Here is a 22,579-nt window from a genome sequence, read left to right as displayed (position 1 = left end):
GAATCACAAATTATGTATAGACATTTCAAAGCATGCATGCATATACAACATGAATGTAGAAATGAAACTCTCTAAGGAATAATTGGAGAGGAAGCAAAGAAGCAGAGTGAGAATAGTCAAATAATGGTACATAATATACTTGTCAAAGTACATGATATACTTGGAGGAAACATCATGACACTTTTTATTGTGTACAACAAACATACAACAATAGGCAAATTGATCATTAAATTATTTCTTTGAAAGAGTTTTTGTGGAAGTTTCCAGGCTTTTGAATCAGTAATTTATCCAAGTGAAATGACACATGAGATCAAGAGTAAAATTTAAAAAAAAAAAAAAAAAAAACAAGAACAACAAGCAGAATTACTGTTTTACCAGTACAAATAAAATACACATATCAAATTTAAACATTTTTAAAACTCTAATATCCTGAAATTGAATAATTAAGCCAGTTTTGATAAACAAAATAAGTTAGAAATTAGAGTAACATGTAAGTTTTAAAAAATATCAGTCTCAATTGATTCACTTTTATAATTTGCCAAAGTTGCATATTCCACAAAGATATATAACTGTATATTTTGATATAATACAGAAGCTGAGATATGAATCTGTTTGACCACATTTACCTAGTTCTTTTTCACGAAAACAAAAGGTTAGGCAGGAAGCTCACAGAGCTTTTAGATCCAACCCGTAATGATAAGATTGCAACCATCATATTCTACCCATCCAGCTAAGCCTGCACAACTGGTGCAGGCAGTGATGAATGCATGCACAGACCAATGGCATGGCAGCCTGCTGCAGGCAGTGATGAATACATGCACAGACCAATGGCATGGCAGCCTGCTGCAAGCAGTGATGAATACATGCACAGACCAATGGCATGGCAGCCTGCTGCAGGCAGTGATGAATGCATGCACAGACCAATGGCATGGCAGCCCTGGTGGTTGGCTTGGCATTTGAGCCCCTTCAGAGCATAGTCACATTGTTATTGTGCTATGTGTTATTGTTAGGAAAGAACAAGCATCAGCCTGAAGTGAGAAAGAAGGAAAAACAAAAAATAGAGAGACAGGGCCCGAGGTGGGGTTGGGAAGAGAGAGAGGAAGAAAAAAGGGAAGGGAGGGAGAGAGGAAGGAAAGGAAAGAAAGACAAAGGGAGGGAACATGGAATAAGGAAGGGAGGAGGGGAGGGAGGGAGAAAGCCAACAAATGAACTTTCTTATCAGTACATATTTACTAAGAGATGAGAGGATTTTCTTCCAGAAATTTCACGTAGAAAACTATGTAACGTTTTTAGTTTTTAATGTATTTCAGAAATGTAGTTTGACACTCTAATCCTCTGCAGCTCTGATCCTCAGCAACCCATCAGTCCCACCCAGCAAAGTATACCCATCCCTTCTCAGCTTTCTCAGACACACCCACTCCTCGGAGCTTTTCTTCTTCCTCACATGTTATTATCCCTTCTTACCTCACCTTAATGTTTTTTTAAGCTGTAGTTGATATAGTTGCATATTTCCTTCTGTGCCTGTAGGATAAATTTCCTTCTCTTTTGCTGTTACTCTTGCTTTACAGCTAGCCTCACATGTGACAGGCATTAATTACTGACTTCATTGAATGCTTCCCCTAAAGATGCATAAACCTCAATAGGCCATTCCTGTCAAAATGGCTTATCTTTTGCTATAGATCACAGCTGATGTCTGCAGTTCTTTTGTAGTCCTCCAATAATTCTGTACTTTTCTCCCAAGGCTTCTATGATTTTCCCAGCTGCTTTTCAATTCATTTTATCCAATTCTGAAAACAAACAACAGAAAAGTTACTGAGATTGGCAATATTTACAAGACACAGTAAGGTGCCACCCCAAAGGTAGAAAGGTGGACATGGTATTGAATTTGACTGCGTATTGTGAATAAAGATCCAGGAAGTATTAAACAACCTACATGAGACTCCTGGTACATTTGTCATGAAAAATAGCTGCCTGTGTTTGCTGACAAATTAATTCGTAATTGCATGTGAGTGCTTTTCAGGACAACAACACAGGCTAGCTCTCGAAATGTCACTTTATCTTTGGCTGAAGGTCTGTTTCTATAAAAGAGTCACAGCAATGGACTCTGAAAAGTTCACTGGAAATTAACAATTTGGGAAAGAAAGGGCAGGAAGCATGACTGGACAGAGAAACTAGTATTTAGGGAGATCTTGGCAGTGGATACAGTCATTGGGATGCATAGACCAAAAGAAACACCTGAGCTTTCTTCCTCCATATCTTTTGGTCACTAAATGCATTCTGACTGGAAGTATGCATTGGGAGATGCTGGCAAAACACTTCACGATCTGAAACAGTTGCCCACTCTGGCAGTCCAGGGCCGAACATTGAGCTTGAAGGGTGAATCCCTTCTCATGTGAACACTATCTTACACACACATACATGGTTAAATTGCCATCAGATATCTGCTCACCTAAACTTTCAGTAATGATCCAGGAAGCTGATGGGGAACTCATTTCCCTCTAATTCTCACGTTAATGTCACAGCATTATGTTCTGATTTCACAGCTCTACCCGGTGAATCCTGGTGTCATGTGACTCTGGTTACATGGGAATTCCCCAGCTCTAAATGCCAGAATGCCAGACGTTTTTGAAATGTTAAAGCTGAGATAACTGGAACAAACCAATTAGTCATCCACTGGAGGCTTCGCTCCTGTCCTCTGAAGCTGTTGACTGTTTGCAGGTCTTGAGGGTTTGGATCATTTCCTTTAAAATGTGGCAGTTATGGCAATGAAACATAAATGGTGAGAAATTAGCATAATACATCATTTCTGAAAAATCTTGAATCTGTCTGATTTATGACAGGTTGGTCCCTAATGATGGAATTTGTTTCTTGATACCTGTTTGGAAGGTATTAAATGCCTGAGCCTAAATTAGAAAATTCTACAATAGCCTAACTAGTTCTGTATTATTAATTAGCATCTCTTAGAAAATCTTGCTTCAAAGTTCCCCTTTAACCCTGTTAACCACATGCAATAATTCCCAGCCTTAGCTTGTATGTCTAGTTAAACTCTTAGAGTGAATTCCTTCAAAAAACATCCGTTCTATTGAACAAGAATTTGTATTCTCATTTATACATACCTGAAAATATGACTTTGAGAATTTCTGGGAATGAAAGCTTCCTAGCCTGATATATTTGCTGATCCAGGGGGAGTAATGAGATCTCTAGAATGGCCAGTAGGCAAGGGAGAAAGACCATTCTGAAGGCTGGGCTGGGTAGCTTTGTTGTCTTGATTGTAGCTCATCCTTGAACTGAGCTTAGCAATAGGTTAGAGGTAAATGGTGTGTAGTTCTCTCTCCTGTTATGGATATTTATTTGTATATGGGGCTGCATATCTCTTTCCTCTCAAAAAAATTTAAAAATAGATCTTAAAGCCTAGAATTTGAAGTGTGTAATGATATGTTCTGAACATTCTCAAAGCCTGGTTTTAGTAACGAAGTTATTATTAATAGTCTATTATTTTTAATACTTCACAATTTTAAATGACAATTGTAATAAATAAATGAACAAAGAAACGTTATCCTGGTTATCACGTAGCCAATAGTAAAGTTTTACAACCACAACACTGCAACATTTTTAATATTAGATGCTCTTCAGGGAAATGTGAAATTAGTTTCCAATTCAGATTCATAGGGTGATTTTAAACAGTCACTCCTGTTTCATTTATAAGGTCAACATTTTTTATCTTTAAGATTGAAATAAATTTCTGCTGATTCTTAATATATAAGAGAAAATATTTCAGTATTTCACAGTTAATCAAGTAACGATGTCTGAATTAAAATTACAGTTACTGCAATGCTATTGTGTTCTGATGTCTGTAGTAAAGCTACTTGGAAATTGCTCTCACCATGTGGCTCTTGTCTTTATTGGTCTGGAAACATGATACCACAAGTGTTTTTACAAGTGAGCAGCATTTTCAATATGGTTATGGATATGTTTTTTTTTTTGCCTGTGGGAATGGTTTTTGACATCTGCATGTGGTTATTCTGACTTTTTAAAAAATTTTTTTAAAGAAACAGAAGTGAAATACTGCAGAATGTGATGACTCACTGACTTCCAGAAAAACCTTTAAAGGAATCTCTATGGCTCTTTCAGAAAAAAGAAAATGGAAGAGAAGAAAGTCAGACTCCTGTGAGGTGTTGACAAATGATGATGACCAGATGGCTTTCTGTATCCATGGCCTGCATTGTACATATAGGCTGCACAGACCTTTAAGTGTGACAAGAGCAAGTGACACAGATTTACCATGGATGCTTGAGTTGATGCTTCTTTGTCCTTTAACTGGGTGGCTGTGGGAGAAGAACCTCAGTAAGGAAAGATGTAGGAAATAACAAGAAAAAAAAATGAGGAGAAAACTTACAGAAGATGGATGTGCTTAGAATTTTAAGGGGAGGCACTAAAGAACAATGAAAGAAACTGGAGTGATGCAGAGAGGTCTATGTAATGAGACAAAGAGAGAGGAGAGAGGAAACCTTATCTAAAATGAACAAGTTCACAGTTTCAAAAAGCACAGTGGTAGGGAGAAGAGAAAATGAGATATCCCTTACAAGTAGCCTTTAAAGACCTGTGTACAACATTGTAACTACAATCAACTATTACCATATACTCCAAAACTTAAGATACTTAATGTCACATTGTGTTCTTATTCTGGTAAGTTAAATAAAATAATTACAACTTCTAATAAGTAGTATAGTCACAGATGTTTACATTAATTTCTTATACAAACAATTAACGGTAATATGTTTAAATAGGAACACATCATCTCTGAGATAGTCACATACAAAACAGTTTGCTTGTGACTATGCACGTATAACTGGAGGGCAAACAAGAATAGGATGAACTCAAAAGGATCAGTTGATCCTTTTCACTAAAAAACTAACAAAACTCTTGAAGCAAGTAAGGTTAAAGCAGGAAAAAAGGAGAAAAAGAAAAATATAAGGAAAAAAATGAAAGCAAGAAAAGTTTGAAAACTACGAAAAATACTGAATTAAACACAAAGACTGTACTTTTCAAAAAGGACAATCTACTAAGAATGTTGTGGAAATACAAATGGAATATTTCAATTTTATGCCTAATTAAAATAGATCAACTCAATAAATGCAAACAGATTAAAATTACCTGTATTAAAAACTAGAAACTAGGTTTTTTTTTTAGGTTTTTAAATTAGCTAGAAGTTGCTTATATGAACCATACCTAAGGAGAACCACACCATTAAGGAGAAAGCAATGTATAAAATAATAAAATAAAAAAATAGCACAAACAGAATCAAAATCGGACAAATAAGAACAAAGGCATGTGCCATGCAATAATAAAGAGGAAAAGATCACATTATAATCACAAAATATATAATCAAAGTTAAACTGTTGGGATTATAAGTAAAAAATAAACATATTTAAAATCATGGAGATAAGAATTTAACACAGCCCTGTTTAAAAATGACAGGGCAATAGAATTAAAGGTAGAAGACTCCAGAGCACATGGATAGTATAGTTAGGAAGGGTTATGGCTTTTGTTTGTTTATTCAGCTCAAGGATAATTTTATTAGAGTTTAAAAGGAAACTCCCAAGATAGTCAAGTTGTAAAGTTCAGTAGCTGCCAAGAGGAGGTAAATGCAGAAGAGAAAGAACCTAAATGCCTTGCTGCCTGCAGTAAGCCTACATAGAGGTCAGCTGCAGGGGGAGAGGGATTTAGAGAAAGAGTAAGGATGCTCACAATCCCAGCCAAATCATACTTAGGTCCTGTCAGCATCCAAATAAAAAAGACAAAAGGAGAAATTAAAGGATCACTTACTTCTAAGTCAGGACTCCAAAGGTAGACAGATGCAGCCCGATCTCATGGAGGCTTGCATTGTCTGGGCTACCGAGATGTTTGCTCTTGTCCCAGTAGATACATCTACACAACAATTTATGCACCTAAGATTTGGGGAATAATGCACAAGAGGAGGCAGAAGGACTGTTGAAGCCAGAGGATCAGCTAGTTTGCTGTGAGATAATATCTCCTGGTAACATCAGAAGCTACATGCATAAAATGTCACTAATATGACTGCCTATGCAGGAGCTGGACAGGGAAGACACCAGTAGGCAGACCAGAGTGGATAGAGGGAGCCCAAGGCCTGATCTCTACATAAAGAACTACAGGAAACTGAGGAATGTTGAGAGAAATAGTCCTCTCCCTGATTTCTAATAGTTGGTCATCCAATACCAAATGGTCTGCTCTGAAAACATACATACAACTGAACAGACTAAATAGGTTATATTTAGGAAATATATATATATATATATATATATATATATATATATATATCCACATATATGCATGTAACAGCAATTATGGATACAGGGACCATGAATTTGAAAGAGAGCAAAGAGGTGTACATGAAAGGGTTTGGAGGGAAACATGGGAAGGAAGATATTATATAATTATAATCTCAAAAATAAGGAAAAGGAAAAGAAAACAAAGATGTTTGTTCTTAAAAGATGAACAAAATCCATGGTCCTGCTCCAGATACTGCATGCTCCAATGTGCAGCTTGGTCTCCATGTGGGTCCCCTAACAATTGGCTGTCTCAATCTCTATTCCATAAGGTTGGATCCCCTTCCTCTTACCTGGACTGCCTGCTCTGGCCTCAGTGGGAGAAAATCTGCCTAGTCCTGCTGGGACTAGGTGTCCCAGGGTGGTGTGGTACCCAGGGGGCTCCCCTAAAGAGAGAGAGCAGATTTGTAAAGTGGGTACTGGAAAGAGAGGAAGAAGGGGTACTGTGATCAGGGTGTAAAGTGAATAAAAAATAAAAATATGAAAAAATTATAGTCTTAACAATAGAACTCAAAGCTTAAAAGAAGACATCAGTTGGAAGTTGTATTAAACAGTTATAATCAAGAAAAAAATTATGCTCTGTCAAACCTTGAAAACCAAATTTAGGCATAGTAGTAAGTTATGATCTCTATGACAGAAACAAGTGAAATAAAACATAGAGAATTAGATAGAAAAGGCTAAAGCTTCCTGCATGGCCCCCATTTACTAAAGCATCTGTGAGAATCTATGTTAAATCTATGCGATTTAACATAAGAACTCAGCAAAGCAACAACATAAGACAATACATCCATGGCTAGAATACGAACAACCTAGAAGACATTTCTCACTGCATGAAATATTTAAGAAAAATGTGGAGCTCACAGGCCTGGACGGGAGCAGCTTAGTTTGTGTCCTATGACAGGTATGTGTGCAGAACAAGCAAGCTCACTGTGAATGTAGAAGACAGAATGGAGGAGGGGCAGATATGATCAAGGGCCTTTAGCGGACTGGCAAGATTACTTTAATCTGATTGGTAGGAATATGAATGTTTGCTATATTATTATGCATATCTTTATATTAATTTTACTGGCTTTACGATGTAAAAATATTCCTGGAATCTATGTGTTCCTTTAATGGAATCTAAACACTACAAGCAAGAGTGTTTGAGTTCTACAATTTTAAACATTTAATATCATAACAGACTTGGTATTTTTTTTTTGCAGTGTACATTCAGTATATTGATACTAAACATCTTGTTTATTTCAAGTTCATGGGTTCCATGAGGAATGGCTCTATATAATAGGACTAAGTAACTCCATTTCTTTTTAGCCACAATCATCTCAGAGTCTTTGAGTTTCTCTTTATTTGGCAGCTGTTCGCTGTCATAACAGCCTAGAGCATCCTTTTTATCTCAAAGGAAGAAACTAGACCCTGTAATGAGATGTTCCAGAACTCTATTAGCAGAAGCACTAAATACAAATTCAAGTAATAATCGAAGACAGTAAATGATCTAACATTAGGACATGAATGTTAAAAGTCTGTACTATCCCACTTTAAAGTCCCAGGTAATGCCGGGCGGTGGTGATGCATGCCTTTAATCCCAGCACTTGGGAGGCAGAGGTAGGCAGATTTTTGAGTTTGAGGCCAGTCTGGTCTACAGAGTGAGCTACACAGAGAAACCCTGTCTCGAAAACAAAAACAAAAAACCAACCAAACAAACAAAAAACAACAACAACATCAACAACAAAAAGTCCTAGGTGAAATTTTAAGAATATTAGAAAGTATCAAGTGTAATAACAATTTTTTTCCACTTACTTTGCTGATGCCTCTTGTTTATGTAGCATATGGGGCAAAACAGAATCACTTTTCTTGAAGAGCCACTGATTTAATGAGGAGCACCACTGTCGTGTATTACATTACCAGTGTACTTTAAGCAATTTCCAGGAGTGCCTTAAAATATTTGATGAATAATATAACTGCAACCTAATATGGCTATAAAGTAGCTTCTTAATTTGCTTGGTTTCACAATTCTGATTTTAGAACCTTAGTTATTATATTACTACCCAAAGAAAGCTGAGTCTTGTCTTTCTGTAATCCATTCTTTCAAAGGGCGCTGATCTGTGGTCTCTGATGAACTCAGATGGCAAAGTTACAAAACTCTGCCACACTCATGAGCAGTTCTCAAAGCACAAAAGATGGGAAGTTTTTTGTGTAACATTGGGTTGATCAGGATATCAATTTTGATCCAGAACGTATATTCTGGAATAGAATATGTTGCTTTCTTCAGCATTTTTTTTTTTTTTTTAATTTTCATCTCAAGTTTCTCCACTCTCTAATTTTAAATGTTTGTTATCCTTTATTATTGTGTATGTGTGTGTTTAAATCTTACAGCATGAAGATTAAAACACTCATTAACATTAACTATAAACTTGTTTGTCAAGTTTTTCCTCAGCCTTTTGAATAAATGGATTTTATTAATCTCCACATCAAGTCCCCAAAGAGGGTGCTTTTGCTATCTCCATTTCATAGGTAAATAGAGTTGTAATGAGATTAAGAAATTTGCTCATGTCATGAAGCCAGTGAGATATAGAGCCAGAATGTGAACAGAGTATGATTGTCTCTGGGACAACAGATATCAATCACTTCACCCAAGGCTGGGATCAGATATGCCCTTGAGTTACTGCAGGGTATCTAAAATACTTTTGTACAGTCTTGCCTTTTGCATGTGATGAAATTAGACTCACAGTGAACAGTTGACAACCCCCACATCACAAAACAGAGCTGGATTCAGCTGTGGTGTGTTTAAAATGGGCCTAGACATCATCTGGCTCTACCAACAGCTGCCAAGAAAACATGAACATCTTAGGTGCACCTTCCAAGTCTCCTGTCTGACTGGAGGCATGCCAAGGTCCTGGCTCATCACAAGTGGTGTCACAGCCTGCAAAGTCACATTCGGGGAAAGTTTTTTTTTTTTTAAACAGGTACCTAAAAACAACAACAAAAATTTATATGTATTTATGGGGTCCCAATGTGAGGTATTTATATGTATATAATTTTAAATATCAACATAAAAAGTATGTATCATTTTTATGTGGTGAGATTTAAAATATTCTTTCTTATAGCGCATGAAAGATTGTCATCTACAGTTACTCTATAGTGCAAAAACCAAGCATAGCTTTCTACTGCTTGCTATGTAACTATAACCAAGTATCATCGATCAACCTTATCCATCCTTCCCTGAAATCTAAGCCAAGAATTACAAAGAATATTTCCTTTGCATAGCTCTAAACTAGGAAACAAAAATCCAAACTGCTTAAAGACAGATAATATATTCTAAAGAAAGAATAAAAAAACAGTAATAAATGAGGTCCAGCATTAGAACATCAGTTGATAACAATGTCTGTCTAGTTATCAAAGACATAGTTGCTTCTCCAGGGTGTTTTCAATTCATGAAGACGTGTCACTCCTGTCAACTAATCGTAATTACATCCCATTTTAATATTATAATTTGCATAAATTGACTCCTGCATTCATGTTTAATTTTCCAAAGAGCTTAGATGTAGACAGGCAAAGATGCTTTTAGAAATTAAGCATCCTGCTTGAGATTAAATAGCTGATCGGGCTCTAGAGTCTATATTCTTTCTTGTGTCCTCCATCATCATGTTGCTCCATGCTCTGTGCTATGCTCTTGCCTGGTACTGGCGTCACAAAGTGGATATGTCTAGCTACACACCACACAGTGGGATGCAAATTTCAGCAGAGCTAAGTTATTTGCCCAACCTCCTGCAGCCAACAGTACACAAACTGAGGTTTAGTTTGAATGGGAAACAATGTTCTTTTCATTTTGCAGCATGCCTCATCATCGGATAAATACAAAGCCCGATAAAATAGTGATAACTGTTCACACTTGGCTAAAGTTGCATCATCAACTCTAAAAAGATGGCACTTTAATTGCTCTTTCTCTATAAAACAACAAGATGCTAAACAGCTTGTTTATGTTTAAAAGCTTGTGGGATTGGCTATTTCTTGGGAAAAATATTTTGATTATAGTTTTGGGAAAACTAGAATCCTTGTGCTGAGAACTGTCAAGAATACTATGAAGCCATGATCCTGCATACATATAGTGAGAGCAGTCATGCGCTATTATTTTTCACAGTAATATAAAACTTGGCACAATACTTCTGTGGTCCTGAATGTGAGTTGACCTTCAACAGGCTTCATTGATATCTGGTAAGAAAATGAAGACCAAGATAAAAAAAAAAAACTCAGTTCACAACACTACTAGATGTTTGTTGTAATTCCCCCATTTGATTTTTAACAATGTTAAGCAGTAACACTGAAAGCAATGAAATGCACATGCTTCCAAGGTAGCCAGACTTCACTGCTGACATATAAACTCATAGCCTACTGTACCATGCTTTAAAAGTAAAGAAAAGACATTAGGTCAGTATGATTTCATCAATTTTAACAAAATGTGTCATTTAGTCACAGAATATTAATCACAGGGGAAGTTGTGCCTGTATGTAGCTAGAGATTTTCGATCTCCATATGTCTGTTCAGTTTTGCTGTAAAGCTAAACTATATGGTAAATGAATTAAGCCTATTGAAAATAAAGGGGGAATTACAGTAGAGAGAACTGACTTGTCATTTATAAAACAGTCATGTATGCCATGAAAATCTTATTATCTACAAGTTATTGGGATATGAGAAAGTGGGAATATTTGCCATTTTCATACAAAGGGTAACATAACAATGGAAAGAATATGCCTCCAAGGTATGGAGTTATCTGTGTGAAATGTTGGCTGCAACTGTTTTCACAGGCAGACTTTTGGAGATGAAAGTTATCCTCCCTAAACTGAGACTTAAGCAAATGCTTCCCAATGTTTAAGACTAAACTAGAGTTAAAGGTTGAAGGATGCGGCTCTGCAGGATAGCATGTGTCTTGTACGTCACTGTTAATGCCTGGCCCGGCAAACATGCATACACACATGAGACGTTGATAACAAACAAACTGTAACATATTAAGGAGAATGGAAGAAGAAGGACATAGAGGGTGTTTACTTGTTGTGTATTTATTGTTGTTCTTAAGGACCTTCCCTGGAAAACTATATCCATATTCTTCAGTATGCTTTGAGCTTGGACGTAACAGTCCAAGATGAACAAGGAAGTAGGTTCAAAATTCAAACTGACAAGTGAAAGAAGAAAGAAAGGGAGGGAAGGAAGGATGAAGAGAGGGGAGAGGGAGAAGAAGCAAAAGAGGGAAGGAGAACAGAGAGAGGGAGGAGAAGAAAGAAAATGGAGGACGTGAGGAAGCAAAATAGGCAGAGGGGAGGAAAAAAAAACACTTGGGCTTTGACTTGGAGTTGCGGGTGCTGGGTTGAATGGAATAACACACGTGAGAGTTCTATGCACAGCTAGTGTGGCTCATAATTCCAGGAAGATCACAGCTGTCATTCTGTGCTCTCTTTGTGCTTTGCTCTCCTGAAGTCTAATTCCCTAATGTTTTACTCTTCCTTATAATTTATTCTGTTGGTTCTGGCCTCACCTTCAACTTCTACTTCAGCAAAACTGGAGTGAACTTTTTCTGCTCTCTTGTAATAACTCAAGTTCAAATACACTTTCACAATCTTAACAAAAATAAGTAGGTGGTTAGCAAAAGATGAATTTTGAGGCTTATTGGTTCCCCCTAAAACCACAAGAAACAGGAGTCGCTGCTAACCATTCAGTTGCCAGTGCTCACACATAAATCTAGTCAATATTTTGATTATTCCTTACCTCTTTCAGTCATCCAAACTTTAAAAAAAAAACTCACTATTTCCTGAAATAACCAATGTGACTGGAGCCTACCACATACACATGATAGATTCAGGTAACCCTGCAAATACCAACACTATTTAGTTTTGAACATCAACTTGTCTTTATTGGTCCAAGATGTCAAAAATAATGTGTTAAGTGTCACCACAGAAGAGTGACATTAAGGCTTCAGTTAAACAAGACCTATTTACCTTTCTCATCTCATCTAGTCTCTCTACAACTTTGCTTTTATTTAAGTTTCTGGTCCTTTCTTCTTATTTCATATGTATGACTGTTTTGTCTGCATGGCTATGTGTGTATCGTGTGTTTGTATGGTGACAGAAGAAGGTACCTGGTACCCTTGTATGAAAGTTACTGAAGATGGTTGAGCTGCCATGTTGGTGCTAAGAATGAAACCCTCTCTGGTCCACTGAAAGAGCAGCAAGTACTTTTAACTGCTGTGGCATCTATCTAGATACCTAAGGTTCTATTCTTACAAGTAAACATGTTTATAACTGTAAACTGAAGTCTTTAAATTACCCTTGAATATGCTATTTATTTAATTTATAACTATATTTCCCATTGGTATGAGCATCTTTGTTTCTAGGCATTTTTCATGTCGTTGAAAGGCCCTAAAATTTGTTCAGGCAGTTCCTGTGATGATAGTAAGAGAATAGTGGACAGACATTCACCCTGAGAGTGAAATGCACACAGTCTTGGAAAATCATTCACCAAACTGTGCCTTGGCATATGCAAGAGAGCTGAGGCCTGTTCACCTTAATCATAACTAATAGAAACTAAGCCAATGAGGCAATGTTTGTTGGAAAGAATGCATTTTCTAATAACAGCATTTATTTGACATGGGCTAATAACAAGAGGTATTCCAAGTACCCAGGTACAGAGAACACAGTAAGCAATACCAAAAGGAGCTATGGTCATGTGGAACTGAAATACCCCAAGCCTGAGATCTGTAGATTCTCTACTCCATCATGGGCTATGCACCAGTTTCGAAGCACCCACACAGTATCTCATCCTAGCAACCATGTAAGAAGTTGCTACAAAGCTGGATGCTCTGTTATTTACTGTGAGTTTTGGTGTCGTTTTCCCACACTGGGCTCTGTCCTGACCTGCAGTGTATGGATTAGGTGCTGGGTATAATGCACCCACACTTGTGATGCACTTAAGAAATGGCTAATGGATAGTGAATGGAAGAGTGAGACTGGTGTCTCAGTGACTGGAAGAGGAGTCCAGGGTTTCACGGCTGTCATAGCTCCAAGCTCATTGAGGACTAGTCATTTTATCTATGTGTGTCCCAGCTTTTTCAGGGGCAAATCCGGTAAAGCTTGTAGATCTAGCAACATCTTTGGAGATGATCCCTCCCCCTTAGTCTTGACAGCAGGAGACACTAAACACCCATGAAATGCCCAGCACTGGAGTAGCTGATGCTAAGAACAAGGTTGCACACCACACATGACGGAATCTTGTGTTTGGAAAACCTGCCTTTCTGATAGAAAAGACAACTATGAAGGAAACAGTAAGAATCTGGCTGCTTGTAGCATAAACTAGGGTCTAGGACTAAAGAGAAATTACAATATGTACGTAACACGTTGTGTGCAATCAATCCACAATAACAACAAGCTGGATGCTGAAATTTTTGCTCGGCACACTGAGTCATCAAAGCTTCAAGTTTACTGGCAGTAATGCATTCATTTGTGTTGTACAGACAGAGCATGGTTAGCCGTTGTAACTTGTTACAGAAAGAAATCATTGCCCACTGACACTAATCCACTTTGAACATGATAAGGCATGAAGATGGTGACACCCAGCAACTTCCCTCAGTTCCAGTCAAATGCAGCCTGGTGGCCCACAGCCAGTCAGCAAATGTGCTGCCTATACAAGGGATTCTTCTGCCTGAGACTCACAGTAGCTTTGGTTTACATAGAAACTTGAGTAAGCAGACTTCACTTTTCTGATTGTCCTGCCCCTGCTCCTTTGCTCTTGGTTCTATCTTCCAAGTCAGGGAATGGCCTCTGCGCTTTCTTGCAGATGAATTAAGAAGTTTTACACAAGTCTGTAGATTTCATCTTGGGACTGATACTTCTGTGCACTAGACAGCACTTGGGCAGTGAATGGTCTCATTGTTTTTCAGAGAACAACTCTGAGATGTGTGGGTGTCTGGCTGAAATACTGGAACGCTTCAGAGTCACCCTGATAGGGTGCTGGTCCCAGGAAATAGCGTGAGTTAATAACCCCATTCAGCCATGCTGTTAAAAAGCAAAAAGAAAGCAGCCGTTTCACATGTACAAAAGGTCACTTGTCAAAAATTCTCATGAAACTCAAATTAATTTAGATTTGATAATTTTTTTTTTTAATTTGGGCACCAGTATTCCAAGTGATCTGGTAAAGTATTACGAGTCTTTCTTTGCTCAGTCCTACACTTTACAATCCCCCAGGCAAGCCAATCTCGATTGTCTGTATTGAAGTATATACATACTCTACACCAACTTGTTTCAAAAGTTATTTGAATTGACCGAGTTACTAGCAAGAAGACCATTGTAACAAGAAATACAAAGTGAACTCAGTCATGAGAAGGGTGCTATTCCACTTAAAATTTTAGTCCATTTGCTAAAGTTGACAATCATACAGAGACTAAAAGAGACTGGAACTTACCAGACACCCCAACTGGAAGGACAGTTCCACCATGCCATTGCCAACTAACTCTAAAGCAGGCTGCACAGACTCTTGGCAGAGAGTCCGAATAACAATAGTACAGCTGGGGCTGAATCAGCTCCCTCATAGGACTCTGATTGCTCAAACAGGAAACTAACAGAGACAAACCAATGTTGTCCCAAGGTCTTCTCTGGTTATACTCAGAAATACGGTCTGCAAACTCATCCCACTGCAGCACCCTGATGCTAACCTCATCCAGTTAACTTAAAAGCAGGTTCCCGAAAAATCTTGGATTCCTTCACCCATGTCAGGCATTTCAATGCGTGTCAATACAAGTGACAGACCAGAGTGAGTGCGTAGCTGTTCTTGGTGAGGGTTATCCATCTGCTCCTCTGCAACCTATTCCTTCATTCTATTCTAAGTAGTCTTCTGGCCCTTTAACTCCCTCAGCACTCTTCTTCAGGAAGCTGTGGATGATCGTTTCAGACGATTTCATTAGCTGGCTTCTCAGCTGCACCGGGAGAGGTTTCCCCACCCCTCCTTCTCCGTGCTCCCTCTCTCCTGAGTATCTGTGGCGCTGTGCTCTACTCAAGGGGCCCTTTACTCTTTTCCAGCATAACTGTCTCGTTCTCTTCTTGGGTCTCATGTTTCTGTGGCTCTTCACTGGCATTTGCTTGCAATTTTCTGTCCTCGTCTAAGGCCATCACACCCCTCCTTGGCGCTCTCATTGCCAAGTGCATGTGATGGTTTCGTTGAGCCCTTGCAGTTCAGCCCTTTCTCCTGGGCTCAGTGCCCATACACACCACTGTCTCTGGTAATAGCCACATGCATGCCTAGTGGGCATTTCCAACTGTATGAATCCTGGCAAACTCGTCTTCCTACCCCCACTGGCCCCTGCCTGCTTCTTTCTATTGTATGCTTCTTCTTGTGTGTCCTTAGTTGGGGTCATCTTTGGTTCTTTTTTTCTCCCCCTGTCTCTTCTCCTACTCAAACCATGCATATGTTTATGATTTTATTTTCTTAATCTCTCTGCAATCTGTTTGTCTCCCCTCTGTCATTGGAGGTCACTTTAAACTGTAAATCACCCAACTTACTGATACATTTTTTGGCTGGATTTTATCATGTTTTGAAATCAATAATCAAGCTTTCACAAGGTGACTCCCCCTAAACTACTGTGTAAATTAACCTTTAAATCCTAAGCATCCTCTCAGTTTAGGGTCCAATATTGTCTTCTCTTCAGGATCGTCAGTGGCCTTGCTATTACTGCCTATAGTAAGACCTCACGAGCATCTCTGGAAGTATGGTTCTTCCAGTTTCAAGGATGTTTGCGTGTGCCTTCAGTGTAGAGAACTTTACTCGTATGTGTCCTCTGAGACACGAGTAGGATGGTATCTGAGCGAGGGTTACTATTACTGTGATGAAACATCATTACCAAAGGCAACCTGGGGGATTAAATAGTTTGTTTGGCTTATGTATCTTGAATCACAGTCTACTGAAGGAAGCCAAGGCAAGAACTCAAAGTGAACAGGAACCTGGAAGCAGGAGCTAATGTGGGAGCCATAGAGGACTTCTGCCTACTGGCTTGCTCCTCAAAGCGTTCCTAGACTACTTTCTCATAAAACCTAGAACCCCCATTCCTAGGGTGGCTCCACCTACAATGGACAGGGCCTTTCCACAATTGTCACTAATTAAGAAAATGTCCTTAATGTCTGGCCAATCTTATGAAAGTTCCCTCTTCTCAGATGACTTTAGCTTGTGTCAAGTACACATAAAAACTAGCCTGGGCAAAGGGGGATGAAATCTGTTATGGAGTTAGAGTAACTGGAATGAATTATATATGTTCATGGCATTATATTTTGAAAATTTGTTTTTTTTTTAAAGTAAACAAATTATCATTGAAAGTAGTTCAATGTCACAAAAGGATTCCAGCCTTTAAAATGCAGCATATTTTTCTCCTCTAAAAGTAATGGTAGGAATTATCACTCAAGGAAAATGTATGCTTTCTTAAGTAATAACAAAGAACTTTAAGATTTTTGCAATTGATCTCTGTACTAGAATTTAAAAAAAAATTTATTGGATATTTTATTTATTTATAATACAGATGACATTTCCTTTCCCCATTTCTCCTCCCTATCCCATCCACCCTCCTCCTTTTTGCTTTTATACCATTTTAATTACGTGCATGTATTAAGGTCAGTTCTAGGTTGAGGTTCTAGCAATACAATAGATGCAAATAGTCAAAGAACAAGCAATACAATAAAAACAGTCAAAGAACAAGCAAGGCATTAAACCCAATTATGTGAACACTCCTGTGATCACTGTTTCTAAGGGCTTATCAGGGTGACCTTAATGAAGGGTTGTAAAGTCATACGCTCTTGTCTAAGAGGGACAGGAAGACTAATGCCCTAATTGTCACAATTTTCAAATAGATCTAAAGGTCAGCTTCCTGGAGCTTCTCAACACCATCCATTTCCATCAGATCCCAGCAAACATCAATAGCCCATCCTGTGAGACTTTGGCTCCTGCACTCTGCCATATAAGTACCTGGAAGTGGAAGGATGAATCAGAGTCAGTAAAAGTATTTCCAGCTTTAGAAACTACGAGATTATGTCAAACATAATGTGAAGGTCAGGTGAGGGGTCAGAAATAAATGATAGAAATCATTCCTCGCATTTGCTAGCAATGTCCCTTAGTCACTTAGAAGACATTAAGTTCCAAGGAAGCAGCACATGTCCCTTGCCATTTGCCCTTTCCTTTTAAAAAACGTTAAGTAGCTGCTCAGTAAATATTTATGGGGTGAATGAATATAGAGGTCTAAAATGACTGCAGCATGACCGAAGGGTAGAAACTGTGTTCAGGTAAAACCCATCTATCCAATATTTTCCTACAGGTCAAAAACAAAGCTTTCTGCTGTGGGTCCTAATTCAGATAAGGGGTCTCATTTAAGGCAGTGGGGGCAAAAACAGGAGGATCATTTGGACCAAGGAGTTTGAAGTTAGAATAGGCAATATAGTGAAACCCTGGGTCACAAACACTGTTAGCATAACAAGCTAAGAATGCTGACTATCAACAGACAACATCGATGCTAGCTGCTAAATGCTCAGAAGTTCACAAGAAGAAGAAGAAAACAAACAAACAAACAAACAAACAAACAGAAAAAAAAAAACCCAAAGCAAAACAGGTTAATATCCAGACCGGTAGAATCCTATTGCACAGGCATGCACTGTGAGAAAAATGTTCTCTCTGACTGAGTATAAGGTAGGGGAACATTTTGAAACTTCACCTACAATCTTCACAGTAAAGAAAGATGGGGAGGACATATCAAAGTCCTCTACACCACAGCTCAGCTGTTGAGAACGAGAGCAAAACTGAATTGCTTAACCCATCATACAGAGACATTTTTCACTTTTGAGTGGGCTTTGTGAGGTAGAACTTGCTCAGACACCAACCTTTGTCTCTAGAACACACTGGCAGCCCCTTCAACCAGCTGTGTTCGCTACTGTGCTCTTTCTCTTGTTCAAACTTTGACTCACATTTCTGAAGTTTCCATTACAAATTCTTATTTGTGTTTTTACAGAGTGTTATAAACTCTAGCTATGTTACACGAATCTATATTTTAAAGATTAGCATTTATTAAACCCCTTTCTTTATTAACTTTGTATTGATTGGTGTTTCTCTGGTCAAGTACTTTAAGATATAGGTCAGATATGAAACCTAACAATGAAGATACCTAATTTTAAAAAGAAAACAATATTAAAAGGAGAACTACTTCTCAACAAAATATTTTTAAAAATACTTTAAAAATATTTTTAAATACTCTTTCAACATATTCAAAATAATGTCACACTAAGAAATATAACAATATTCTTTCAGTATTAGCTAAGCTAATATAAAGGTAATATGCAGATATTTTTATTTGACAACAAAATGCTTTTAACAACCAAGCAATGTCTTAACTTACTTGATAAATTTTCAGCCACAAATGTATTTTTCATCACACATTCATGTTTAGGCATATACACAGGCACATTCACTCACATACCAACATCTATATACATGTATGCACATGCACACACCTAATACACATACACACACACACACACACACACACACACACACACACACACACAGCATCCTGACAGACCACAGTCTCTTATGACATTTTCCCCTCAGCCCCAGATTCTCAGCCTCGCCACGGCAGCATAACAGATGCAGGTGCTCAGTCTCATAATTAAAAACATCTCTGAACGCACTGTTCCAGAAAGTTCTTTTCTGTTGCAGACCCATGCTTTGGACTTGGGCTGTTCTGGCTATTTTAATGATTGTCAAAGAAGCACTTTGTACAATTCAGAAGAAAACTTCCCATGGACTTGGCTTGGATTTGTACTCAGGGAAGCACACAGGAAGGATGAACGGCTCTCACTAGTACTGGCACAGATAACCAGAAGATGGACAAGTGTCCTCAAAAAGCCCTGGCCTCATTTCACTCCTAGCCTTCTGAAAGCACCCTCAATCCCAGCCCTAGCTTTAGAGCACCCCACAGACTCAACTAGGTTGCTTACAGATTGCCAGACATTGATGGTGTTCATAAAAGCAGACTACTAAACACACAGACCATTCTGGCACAGACACAGCCTCATGCGTGCATGCATTTCTAAAGCATATGAGCATACTCCTTCTGAACCCAGAAGCAGTCACTAACACTGGAGAATCAAAACCTTGATTTGGGATGAGGAGGGGCAAGCATTTTCTCATTTTCAGTCATGTGCCAGGGGTTGTTATTTGATGACAATCATAAAGTTAATATTTATATTTTAAAGCTACGTGTTAGACTCAGCTACTGCCTAGTACACAGGTTTCAAAGTATAATGTGTACACCCCAAAGAAGGTGGCATGCAGTGCTCTTCTCTACTAGTCTGCCCAGTTACATACAGATCCTGCAGGCAGTATATAGAGAAATGACAGACGGGTGCAAGTGCCTAGAATGGGAGATCTGTGGGCACAGATCTGGAAGTGACCATGACAGTGCCACCCCTGGAAGAATCCAAGCACTGTGTTTTTGCATGCTAACCTATCCGTTTTTTTTTTTCTTTTTGTTGAAGAAAACAGGGTTTCCACTGAAACATGTACTATTATGCCTGTGTTAGCAGCACCCTCTAAGGGTGTGTTCCATCAATATTGTTACATAGTATATGAAAGGACTTCTGCCTTTAAAGATATTTTTAATGTTCAGAGCAGGACTTCATAAATTTTCCCACTTGAGACTCCTTTTCACCCAAGAAATCTTTATACCAAACCAGGACAGAGCTATATAAAATAACAAGCATTTACTGATAACATTTCATTTTAAAAGTTACTTTAAAGCAATTTTTTGAATACACACACACATATGTATATATGTATGCTTATATAAATATATATTATCATATATATGGTTATTTCCTAAAATAAGCATGCTAATACAATAAGTGTACCATTTATTTTTATACAAATAATTAAATCTCAGACAAAGATTTGATATTGCAGACTGCACAGTGGCTTCACACTTTCTAAGTTGATTAATATTCTGATTTTTTAACTATCATTGTTGAGAATAGCACATGATGTAAATATGTACTTCTAAGTAGGAAAAGTACATTTGGGGGGCATTTCAGAAATTGTATGTTGTGGTTGGTTTTAGTGGCAACTTAATATAACTTGGAAACACTTGGGTAGGAAGATATACCTGAACAGCTGTCTTGACCATCTAGATTGAAGGAGAAACTTGTCCCAGCTGTGGTGGCACCTTCAGGTAGCAACCTGATAAAGAGTATGTCAGAAGGAAGACCATCTTGCCCTTTCCTTGCTTGGCCTTCCCTCTTGCTGCAGAGCCGAGCTGTCTTGGAACTAGCAGCTCTCCAGGAAGCTTCTAACTTCAGTATCATAACTGGGATTGAGAACCCTGTACTTAAAGGAACTGAGTAACTACCAATTGTCAACCTACAAAGGGAGAGATGGAACCATTTTGACTCTTAAGCTGTTTCAAGGACCAAGTAAGTACAGTGTTCTAAGCTCCCTTGTATAATCCTGCTGTTGTTTGTAGCCACCAGGGGCCACAGATGAACTGGATTCACCTGAAAGGGAATCTGGAAATGAAAAAGAGACATATATATTCAACCCATGGAACCCATCCTTTGTTTCAGCTGGATTACATCAAAAGTCAAGGTCAGTTCTAAAGTGAGGAATTAACAATACAATAGATACAACTAGTCAAGAAACAAGCAAGGCAATAAACAAAGTCCCGGGATCACTCCCATGATCACTGTTTCTAAGGTGCTAATCAGAATGATCAAGATATCTGAGTCTACTTACCCATACTAGCCCACAGTCATATCCATGCCCGAAGCCTACTTCTTTGTTCTAGCCTAAGATTTAGATTTCTGCCTGAAATTACTTCCTTGTCATGGCCCAATGTCAGATTCCAGCCTGAAGCCCATTTTCTTGTTTTTGGCTAATGTCAGATTCCTGCCAAGCAGCTCCAAAAGCTCTCCACAGTTGTTATTATTTTGAGCTGATTTATTAAATTCTTTCTTTCTCTCTCTCTCTCTCTCTCTCTCTCTCTCTCTCTCTCTCTCTCTCTCTCTCTCTCTCTTACACACACACACACACACACCATATATTCTTAGGGAACCTTACCAAAAATATGGTTGGAATTTCTGTCCTAATACCAACAAAAATTATTTTATTCCTTATTTTATGAGGCTTATATCTGCAACTCAAATAGCATATTTTAAAAGCTAATGTTCTAACATGATCCAGTGCAACAATATGCTTATTTGATATTTACGTACTGAGTAATGGCATTAGAAAAGGACTATAACACTTCATTTTCCATAGTTAAGCCATCGTGTTTCTGTAAGGGCAGAAGACCGTAGCACAGTGAAATCTGTGTATAAAATACAGCAGCATCCATGTCCCAGCAGTTTGGCACCAGGCAGAGGTACAGCCTGTGTGTGCAGTGTGAACTGCTTGTTGTGAATCTGGAATCAATCAAGGCTGCGATGAAGTTGGGGATGCAACACAGTCCAGCTCAGCCAGAAGCAACTCAGACTCGTTGCACATTTGAGTTTGAACTCGTGCTTAGACACCATGTTTAGAAAACTTTCCCGGGTGTGAGACTGTCAGAGAACCTCACATTCAGTTGTGACACATGTGGCCCATGGTGTAAGAAGCCGGGCTACAGATCACTTTCATGCCATGTAGAAAGAGTTGCATTTTCTCAGCCAGCAGGGATAGATGAGAAAACATACCCTTCTGCCAAGAAACAGGCAAAAGCCAGGCAACTTAACTCACCCCTTTGTACAAAGGTATAGAGTCCCTTCCTTGTACTGAACTTCTGGGCACTGGGCTAGCAGGATAGGCTTGGGTTCTAATTCTCCACATTGCTATAGGAATTGTACTCTTATTTCAGTGGTTACCAAGTCCCTAAAGGTGCTGATCTGATGTGAAAAAGTAAGTCCTCATAGGATATGTCATTGTCTCTAACTACTTTTGGAGTAGCTACAGTATTCTCTCCCATATTTTAATCTACTGCAAGTCCTTTGTTGGTGATGGTGGTTTTAATTTGGACTAGAGCAAGAGAATTTGGAAGAAAATAAGCTCATATAGGCAGCAGGCAAACGGCTGAGGCCTCACACGTGCGGGAAACTGAAGTGCATTCATTGTATTGGCCTGGCTGACAGCCAGGAGACAAAAGACACGCACGGCATGTGCAAGTCCATATAGGAGAGATTTTGTGATGCTACACAGAA

General features: G+C 38.5%; 1 long non-coding RNA gene across 1 annotated transcript; it reads right to left on the bottom strand.

Moving 5' to 3' along the window:
- Positions 1-385: 385 nt before the first annotated feature.
- On the bottom strand, positions 386-14,874 carry LOC143441997 (uncharacterized). The gene is made up of 3 exons (XR_013109847.1): positions 14,790-14,874; positions 2,450-2,741; positions 386-1,787 (listed from the first exon to the last, which is right to left on the bottom strand). It is a non-coding gene; the product is annotated as an uncharacterized LOC143441997 (long non-coding RNA).
- Positions 14,875-22,579: the final 7,705 nt, after the last annotated feature.

Source organism: Arvicanthis niloticus, chromosome 4 (assembly GCF_011762505.2).
Source record: "Arvicanthis niloticus isolate mArvNil1 chromosome 4, mArvNil1.pat.X, whole genome shotgun sequence".
In the NCBI taxonomy this organism is placed as follows: Eukaryota; Metazoa; Chordata; class Mammalia; order Rodentia; family Muridae; genus Arvicanthis; species Arvicanthis niloticus.
Note: the sequence above shows the minus strand (reverse complement) of the source record. Positions and strands in the feature narration are given on the sequence as shown.